Below are 11,000 nucleotides of genomic sequence, written 5' to 3'. Positions count from 1 at the left end.
GCGAGCTCTTCACCGATCTCCCTTCTTCATTGTAGAATTGGAAAGATCGGTTTTTCATATTAAGGAGCAAGGACCCAAATGGCTTTGAGGACGTCCTGCGTAGTTGGCAGTATTTGGTTCTTTTAGTTCCAAATAAGATCGCCCTAAATAAAGATGAGGACACCATGGTGAAGGAGTTGAAGGATCAGGCGACCACTCACAAATACTCATGTCTGGACGCAGTTATGGCCAAACTGAAATGGGGGTTGATGCAAGTGATTGCCCATGAGGACTATGAGCTGCAACTCTCTGACCTCGGCCCCAGGATCGATATAATATAAATCTTCAATCTCTTAACTTTGGTGATCTCACTAACTTATTCTTTGTGCAGGTATGGCAGGAGCTGAGAGTGCAAAGGAGAGCTGCAATCGAAAAAGGAAGCTCGCCCAGAAAGTGCGAGAGATGAAGGTTGCTGCAGCTGCTGCCTCTCAGACACCAAAGTGGGACTCGACAGAAATACCGAGCTCTTCGTTTTGACCTCCAGAGCAGCCAGTCTCAGAGGTAGAAGTAGTTGTTTCTCCACCTCAACAGGCCAAACCTCCACCTCCACCGGTCTCTTCAAGTGCAGAATGGGGGCCTTCCCGACCGGCCATAAGGACTTTTTCTTGAGGTGCTCAGGTCCTTATCCATTCTATGGAAAGGAACTGTTCTGTTGGGGTAATCCTGACCTAGCCAAGGTCCTGGGCGCTACCATCTGTTTTCAAGAAGATCGGAATAGATTGGCCCAGGATAGCATCGATGAACTCCTGTCTCAGACGATGAGCCTAGGTTTGGAGGCTATTTTGAACCAATATTTGATTAGAGAAAAGAGCCATCTCTTGAGACAGGAGATTCTGAAGGTGGTCCAGGGTGCATCTTTCACCAAGGCCCAACTCTCCACTACCCAGGATTATATCGCTGAGATAGAAGGTTGGGCAAAATCTTATGAGGAAAGGATAGTTGAACTAGAGCGAGAACTTGAAGATGCTCGAGCCTGCCGATCTACCGATATTGCTTGACTTGCCAAAGAGATCAAGGCAAAAGAAGAAGAGGCTTTGGCAAGAGAGGCTAGCGCTTATGTGAATGCACATGGAGATTTTCTGGCTGAGCTCACGAAGCGCTATCCTGAGGAAGACTTCTCCTGGATGGTGGACCTCGTACCAAGAGCTAAAGAAGACAGCTAGGAGGAGCCTAAAAGAGAGAGAGACAGAATGACGGAACTAAAAATGTACCTGGAGAGCAGGTTAGGGGAGACTGTCCTACCGAATGACTTGTATATTTTTATATTTTGAAATGAATCTAAGTCTTTTCATGCTCAATTTTCTTAATGAGATCAAAAAACATCCAAACCAAATTACCTGAGTACTTAATCAATTGAATACAGTTGAACATTAAACCTGAGATTAGTTATTAATAATAAAACATCAAGCCAATTCAAGAGATCAAAAAACCATTACACGTGAACATGAGATCGGTCGGTGCTGTGACCGAATATCGACTGAAACCTTGAAACATTTGTAGAGTGCTTTGGTAGAATTGTAAAGATTTGAAAATGACTTGAGCTTATTAAGGTCAAAATAATAGATCGGATAAAACCTTAGCTTTGTTTGAGGAATGTTTGGACAACTCGAGCAAGATAGTTGATCACAACACTATATGCAGATTTAGAATTTTGAGGTATTTGAACATGGAGAGATCGGAGAGCAATAACATGTAAGGTTGAATGGTTCAAAGATCCATTATCGATCCGAACACATCGGATAAATGTGAAGATATCGGAAAGCAATCTAACTTGAACATGAGATCGAGTTATTCCGAAGACAAGCCATTGCTGAGTTCGGAAAAGCGACCTGTGATCGGGTCATCGGTTGAGAACGGATAACATAGTGAAATTTCAATTTTAAAAGAACATTGCACTTGAGAGTCGACCAAAATATGGTGTTTACAGCTGCCTCTCTTTACATAATTTCTATTAAAGAGAATGAAATTCTTCATATAGGAATCATGTAAAGATTTAGAACCATATTTTGGGTGGATGAAATTTTAAAATAAATACTGCAAATTATAGCGTTGGGAATTCAAATCAATTTGAGTCTTGGATTCAGAGGTTGATAACAAAGAAATATGAGAAATTAAATACAACTGGGATCTTGAATCCAGATATTGAAGACAAGAATCAAAGTACTGAAAATTAAAATCAACTTGGATCTTGGACCCAGAGGTTGATAACAAGAACTTAATGCTGAAAATTAAAATCAACTTGGATCTTGAATCCAGCGGTTGATAACAGGAAATTAAAATCAACTTGGATCTTGAACCCAGAGGTTGACAATAGGAAATTAAATGCTGAAAATTAAAATTAACTTGGATCTTGAACCCAGCGGTTGATAACAGGAAATTAAAATCAACTTGGATCTTAAACCCAGAGGTTGACAACTGGAAATTAAATGCTAAAAATTAAAATCAACTTGGATATTGAACCCAAAGGTTGATAACAAGAAATTAAAGTGCTGAAAATTAAAGTCAACTTGGATCTTGAATCCAGAGGTTAATAACAGGAAATTAAAATCAACTTGGATCTTGAACCCAGAGGTTGATAATAGAAAATTAAATGCTGTAAATTAAAATTAACTTGAATCTTAAATTCAGAGGTTGATAACAGGAAATTAAAATCAACTTGGATCTTGAACTCAGAGGTTGATAACAAGAAATTAATGTTGAAAATTATAATTAACTTGGATCTTGGACCCAGAGGTTGATAAATGGAAATTAAATGATGTAAATTAAAATCAACTTAGATCTTGAATCCAGAGGTTGATAACAGGAAATTAAAATCAACTTGGATCTTGAACCCAGAGGTTGATAATAGGAAATTAATGCTGAAATTAAAATCAACTTGGATCTTGGACCCAGAGGTTGATAATAGGAAATTAATTGCTGTAAATTAAAATCAACTCGGATCTTGAATCCAGAGGTTGATAACAAGAAATTAATGCTAAAAATTAAAATCAACTTGGATCTTAGACCCAGAGGTTGATAACAGAAAATTAAATGCTGTAAATTAAAATTAACTTAGATCTTGAATCCAAAGATTGATAACAGGATATTAAATGCTGTAAATTAAAATCAAATTGGATCTTGAATCTAGAGGTTGATAACAAGAAATTAATGTTGAAAATTAAAATCAACTTGGATCTTGGACCCAGAGGTTGATAACAGGAAATTAAATGCTATAAATTAAAATCAACTTGGATCTTGAATCTAGAGATTGATAATAGGAAATTAAATGCTGTAAATTAAAATCAACTTGGATCTTGAATCCAGTGGTTGATAACAGGAAATTAAATACTGTAAATTAAAATCAACTTGGATCTTGAATCCAGAGGTTGATAATAGGAAATTACAATCAACTTGAATCTTGAAGCCATAGATTGATAACAGAAAATTAAAGTGCTAAAAATTAAAATTAACTTAGAGCTGACTTAGCTAACTATCGTAGATAAGTTTTGTGTATATTCCTCAGTTGCTTGCAAAGCAAATATGATGCAGGGTATTATCCCAAATAAAGTTTACTTAACAAGATCCCAAAGATAAACGATTGATGGAAAAGGCCAGAACGAGTTTCGAGACTTGGCCTATAATTTGCCCAACACCCTTTTGGCTCTTTCCTTACTTTTTACCATTTCTGACTAGAAGTGCCCTTTTGGGTTTTTACTTATAGGGTTTTTTTTTAGGGTGTCCTTTCGGATTTTCACCCTTCGCTCATTTTGCAGAAAGTGCCCTTCCGGGTTTTCACATTCTTTCCCTCATTTTGCTAGGAGTGCCCTTTCGGGTTTTCACTCCTATCTCTTTTTTTTTTTAACCCTTTGTTGGCCTTGCAAGAAGCATCCTTGCAGGTTTTCGCCTCTTAGATGCACCAGTTGCCATGATGATTCTTTGCCCTCCTGTAAATCTCAAAGTATATGAAGTTACCTGTGTTTAGATTCTTATCTTATAAGAAAGCTTTCAACAAATTAATAGCGCATAAACCAAAGTAGAAGAGATATGCACAAATTTATTTATGGGGTAAGAAGATAATCATTAAAAGAATAAAAGGTACAATTTCATGGCTAAGAGTATAAAAATAAATCTCACAAACGTCCTCAGTTAATTTTGAAGTCCCTCGATTGCATAGTTTTGAGTGACCTTCTGAAAACCGTGCTGTGTATTTTACTATCCCTTGATCTTGGAATCCTCCTTGTTTCTTCATCTTCTTCAACTAGAAGTGCCCTTTCGGATTTTTACTCCCACCCTCCCCCCTTTTTTTTGGCTCTCTTTCTCGGGGCGTCTTTTCGGATTTTCATCCTTCACTCATTTTGTAGAAAACACCCTTTCGGGTTTTTGCCTTCTTTCCCTCATTTTCTAGGAGCGCCCTTTTGGCTTTTCACTCCTACCTCTTTTTTTTTTTATGCATAATATCTTTTTACAGCATCTGCATTCACCGGCCTCGACAATCCTTCTCCATTCATGTGAGTTAAAATGAGTGCACCACCAGAAAATATTTTTTTAACCACATAAGGCCCTTCATAAGTTAGTGACCATTTACCCCGGGAATCACTTTGATTTGGGAGGATCTTCTTTAGAACTAGATCTCCTGATTGGAATTCATGTGGGCGTACGTTCTTATTGAATGCTCTGGCCATCCTCTTTCGGTAAAACTGACCGTGACATACTGCTGTCAGTCTTTTCTCATCTATCAAATTTAGCTGATCTAACCTTGATTGAACCCATTCTGTCTCATCTAGTTCTGCCTCTTTTAGAATCCTTAAAGAAGGAATTTCTACCTCAACTGCAAAATAGCTTCTATCCCGTAGACCAGCGAATATGGAGTTACCCCGGTTGATGTTCGTACTGTAGTTCGATAGGCATGAAGCGCAAAGGGAAGCATATCATGTCAATCTTTATAAGTGACTGTCATTTTTCTAATTATCCACTTGAGATTTTTATTGGCAGCTTCTACTGCTCCATTCATCTGGGAGCCGATATGGCGATGAATTGAGATGCCGAATCTTATATTGATCACACAACTTCTGAATCTTCGGAGCATTCAAATTTTTGGCATTATTAGTGACAAACTCCCCAGGAAGACCATACCGGCAGATAATATTATTCTTGAAGAATTTCAGAAAGGTGTTCTGAGTGATGTGAGCATATGAAGTTGCTTCAACCCATTTAGTGAGGTAGCCGATGGCTACTAAAATGAATCTGTGCCCATTGGATGCTTTTGGGTTAATCAGATCGATTACATCGATACCCCACATTGCAAAAGGCCATGGTGATACGAGATTGTACAGCTGATGAGGCGGGACATTTATCTGATTAGCATAAATTTGGCATTTGCGACACTTCTGAAAATACTCAATGCAATCCTTTTCCAAAGTGGTCTAGAAGTAACCCCGCCTTAAGATCTACTTTGCCATCATATACCCATTGCTATGAGTAGCGCAGTTCCCCTCATGGGTTTCAAATAGAATTCTTCTTGCTTCTTTGGCATTTACGCACCTCAACAACTCACTGTTGGAGTTTCTCTTGTACAAGATTTCTCCACTGGGGAAGAATCCCATTGCTAATCTTCTGATCATTCTCCTTTCGTTTCTACTTGCCCTAGGAGAATATTCCCTATTTTTGATGTAAACCTGGACATCGTGATTCCAGGGTTTACCATCTGTTTTTTCTTCGATCATAAAATAATATGCCAGCTCACTTCTTGCTTTAATTTGCAATAGCTACATTATTTGCCCTTCCTCCATCTAAGTCATCACTTCCAGAGTAGCTAAGGCGTCAGCAAATTGGTTCTTGTCCCAGCTCAGGTGAGTGAAAGAAATCTCTTCAAATTCCTTGATTAGTTCAAAGAGATATTTTTGATACGGGATCAGTTTCGGGTCTTTAGTTTGCCATTCCCCTTTGACTTGGTAAATGATCAAAGCTGAATCCCCATACACCTCTAACTTCTTTATCTTCATTTTCAATAGCTACCTGTAAGCCACTCACGCAGGCTTCATACTCTGCTACATTGTTTGTGCAGCCGAACCTCAGCTTAACAGCTATTGGGAAATGTCTCCCATCTGGGGCAACAAGCACTGCTCCAATCCCATTACCGGCTATATTGACTGCTCCATCAAAATACATTTCCCATACATCATTTGGACCTTCAGCATAATCACTCACTGCGTTAATATATTCGTCTAGGAATTCAAAATCCAGGGCTTCGTAATCATTGATTGGGTTCTCAGCTAGGAGGTCAGTTATCGCACTCCCTTTTACTGCTTTTCTTGTCATATAGACTATGTCATACTGAGAAAGTATGACCTGCCATTTTGCTAATCTCCCTGGTACAAAAGGACTTTCAAATAAATACTTGATTGGATCCATCCTAGAGATGAGCCATGTTTTATGATTCAACATGTAATGTTTGAGTCGATTCGCTGTCCAAGCCAATGCACAACAGGTTTTTTATAGGAAAGAGTTTATTGACTCGCAGTCATTGAATTTCTTACTCAAATAGTAAATAGCCCTTTCTTTCCTCCCAGTGTTATCATGCTGTCCCAGAAACGCAACCCATCGAGCTCTGCTGAACTACCATATACAGAATTAATGGCCTACCCATCACTGGAGGAACCACTACTGGCAGATTTGACAAGTACTACTTAATCCTTTCGAAGCCTCTTGACAAGATTGGTTCCACTTGGCGGTATTATTCTTCTTAAGTAGCTTGAAAATGGGTTCAGCCTTGGCGATGAGATTAGAGATGAATCTTGAAATGTAGTTTAACTTTCCGAAGAAACTACGCACATCCCTTTCCATTTTTGGGGAAAGCATCTCTTGGATGGCTAAAATTTTGTCTGGATCCACCTCTATTCCCTTCTCACTTACTATAAATCCCAACAGCTTTCCTGATCTTGCCCCAAACACACATTTAGCCGGGTTCAGCTTCAGCTGATACTTTCTGAGTCTTTCGAACACTTTTCTTAATACCAGTACATGGCTTTCAATCCCCCTAGATTTAATGATCATGTCATTTATGTAAACTTCCACTTCCTTATGCATCATGTCATCAAATAATGTGACCATGGCACGTTGGTAAGTAGCCCCTGCATTCTTTAGCCCAAAGGGCATGACTCGGTAGTAAAAGACTCCCCACTGGGTGATAAAGGTAGTCTTTTCTTTGTCGTCATTGTCCATCAAAATCAAGTTATAACCTGAGCCTCCGTCAATACATGAGAATCTCCCCAATCCTGCAGTATTGTCTACCAGTACATCTATATGCGGGAGAGGGAAATCATCTTTTAGACTTGCCTTATTGAGGTCCCTGTAGTCAATGCATACCCTTACTCTGTCATCTTTCTTCATTACGGGGATAATGTTAGCTACCCATTCTGGGTATTTTACCACTTCTAGGAATCTAGCATCGTATTGCTTTTTAACTTCATCCCTGACCTTGAGCAGCATGTCAGGGTTCATCCTCCTCAGATTTTGTTTAACTGGGACTGTTTTAGAGATCAAAGGAATCTTATGCGTGACTATCTGAGGATCCAGTCCAGGCATGTCATCATAGCCCCAAGTGAATACGTCGATGAATTCCTTTAGCAATTAGATCATGTCTTATAATTCTTCATTATTCACGATTCTGAGTTCCCTTTTATTTTCCTTTGTCCCTAAATTCAAGGTACTCATTTCATCTCCACAGGGTACTAGAGTGGGTTCATCTGCTTCTCTCGACTCCTTCACAAGCTTTTTTTCAGGATCACTTATATCGATGGCAATTGTGGGACTCTCAAAGTTAACATAAGTGATTTCAGAGTTGATTGGATTATTATGGTTAGGTTGGTCAATGGTCCTGAAGAAGTGAAAATGGATTATATTAAAGATTTGATTTTTAAAATGAACTTTTAAAAGAAAATATTGACACAGAGTTTGGGAAAGTGCGCTATTAATTTGTTAATTGCTTAATCATAAAAAGAGGTCCATTTACAGAATTACACTTGACACCATGGACAAAGTAATCAAGTGCTGGTAACAAAATATACTTTACTCAAAATAAAGCATAGGATATCTTTGGCTTCCCAATTGTCAAGCTCTTGTTTGTCAGTGGTTGGTGAGATTAGTATTTTGGACATGGAATCCAGGTGCAAGACATTGATAGATGACTCTGAGGGAGATTCTCCATCCTCTTTTTCTAAGTTCTCAATGATTGGTCTGGTAAAAACGTCTGAGATTTTCGGGATGCTTTTTTTCATTTCAAGAGGTTTGTCGAATCTCTGATCCTTGAGTAGGTTTCTCATCCAGAACCTTCTATCAGTTAAAGCATCTTCATCATATCCCAACCTTGAGCGACCATTCCTCTGAGTGGCTAACACGGTTTCGACAATTCCTTACAGGGTGGCACCTAATCCCATGCCCTTTTCATAGCCATTTTTCAGCATTATGTTTGCTACCATGGCTGTAGCTCCCCTGTCTTCCAGAGCAGTTCCTTGTAACTCTAAGGCTTGAAGTGAGCTTTATAGAGATCGTTTTGTTGTTTCCACATAAGAAACTGACTGCGGCTTAGTGAGTAGCATAGCTTCTTCTCCTCTCACTGTGATCATTTTGCCGTTCATGACATATTTGATCCTCTAATGCAGAGTTGAATGCACCGCATTTGCTAAATGAATCCAAGGCCTTCCTAACAATATAGTGTATGCTGGTTCAATATCCATTACGTGGAATGTTACATTGAAAGTACACACCCCAATTTGAAGTGGCAAGTCAATTCTCCTAACACACCTCTCTTTATGCCATAAAATGCCCTCACAATCATGGAACTTTGGCGTACTCCAGATGGGTCTACCGGGAGCCTTGCCAGGGTTGCATTGGGTAAGACATTGAGTGCTAATCTAATGTCAATTAGAACTTTAGCAACCAAACATCCTTTACGCTTAACTGTCACATGCAGAGCCTTAGAGTGATTCAAGCCAGCCTGGTCTATTTCGTCTTCTGAGAAAGTGATGAAATTGGATGCCTAAATTTGTCCAACTATCTTTTCAAATTGCTCGGTGTGATGTCAGGGGTTACAAAGGCCTGGTCCATAACCTTCTGTAAGGCGCGGCAATGCACTTCCGAGCTCAGTATTAATGATAGCAAGGAGATTTGAGTAGGTGTCTTCTTTAATTGTTCAATCACATCGTACTCACTCTGCTTCATGATTTGCAACAATAATTCATCTTCTTCCTTCCTTTCACTGGGTTCTCCCCTCTCTACTACTTTTCCCACCTTTTCCTCAGTCTCAGGTGACTCTCCTACCTCTGCTTTCCCTTTACTTTTCTTTTCGTTAGTGTCATAACACCTCCCACTTTTAGTAATAAATTCTACTTCTAGATTTGGTGAGTCATTTGTTAGGGCAGGTTCTGATGTGAATTAGGGAGCAGAGTCATTGGAGGGGCCTGTATAGGTTATTTTGAAGTGAGCATGAGGGGTGAAACATAGTTTAGGGGTGGTGATGAGTTGAGTGTAGGTATGGTTGAGGGTAGGGATGGAAGTACTACTAGATGCAGTCTGTGTATAAACTTGGAAATTATAATTCCAAGGCATAGCATGGGTATTAGTAACTTGCAGTTGTGCTGGGGTGCGTATGATTGTCAGAGGTGGTGCTGGCGGTGTTGATGTGGTAGGGACAGAAAAAACCATTTTTGGAGCAGATCTTGAGATGTCTTCGCCATAAATGGCGGTGTTCACTTCCTTTTTTTCTTTTGACTTTAATTGACAGCTCAAGATTTTTAGTGATATCATCCTTCGGATTTCCTCCTTGAATTCATCACAATTCTGTAATTCGTGATTGGTTGCTCCATGATAAGGGCATCCCGAGCCCGACAGATCATTTCCATAATTAAGCCCATATGGATGTATGTATCCTTCCAGCACTGCCATTGCGAGAATCTCATCAAAGAACGGGGTTAACTGATCCACTTTAGTAATCAACTTTTCATCTAGGGACTCTATCACACTCACACCATTCCCTTTGCCGGTATCATGATGGGGCAATGGCTTTGAAGTGACATTAGGAGTGGAGCCATTCCCTTCAATCTTCAACCACCCATTCCTAATCAGGGATTGTACCCTTCCTCGAAGGGCTCCATAGTTATCTGTTGAATGTCCTATAGCCCCGCTATGATATTCACATCTGGCGCTGGGATCATACCACCTGGGATATGGCGGCTGGACGGGGTCTAGTGGGATGGGCACTATTTGATTGATACCCAACAGATAACGATAAATTTCACTGAGTGGGAGTGGTAATGGCAGATCAGAATTCCTTGATGGTCTTGGACCAGGTTGAGGAGCAGGTGGTCTGAAAGTAGTATTTTGGTTAAATGGTTTGGAATTGTAGGTAGCTTGGGGAGAATATTGTGGGCGAGGATAATTCGAGAATGGAGGAGGAACATTTGCCACCATTGGGTTTTGGGCTAGGGGGTATGGACTTTGGGCTAAGGTGTGTAGGCAAAAATTATTTAGTGGCGGTAGGTGAGTTTTTGAAATAGAGTGCATATCTCCTTCCTTCTTTTTTCCAAAATTAGTTGGCTTTTTCATAGGACTCTCCCCTACTACTTCTTGTAATCTCCCCAATTGGAGATTTACTTCAATCCTTTCCCTCGTCTGAATGATATTAGAAAAACTATTAGAAGTATTCCCAATCATTAAATTGAAATATGGAACCTTCAGAGTCTCAATGAACAGAGAGCAGAGTTCACTGTCTGTCACTGGAGGATAAACTTCAGCTGCCTTTTCTCTCCATCTCTGGGCATATTCCTTAAAGCTCTCCCTTTTCTTCTGTACCAAGTTTTGGAGGTCTCTCCATGTGGGGGCAACATCACAATTGAACTTATACTGTTTGAGGAAAGCGTCAGCCAAATCTTTCCAGGAGCGTAATCTACTCCTATCCAATCGTATGCACCAACGTAAGGCTGCCC

The sequence above is a fragment of the Hevea brasiliensis genome, chromosome 6 (genome assembly GCF_030052815.1).
Source record: "Hevea brasiliensis isolate MT/VB/25A 57/8 chromosome 6, ASM3005281v1, whole genome shotgun sequence".
Taxonomy (NCBI): domain Eukaryota; kingdom Viridiplantae; phylum Streptophyta; class Magnoliopsida; order Malpighiales; family Euphorbiaceae; genus Hevea; species Hevea brasiliensis.
Note: the sequence above shows the minus strand (reverse complement) of the source record.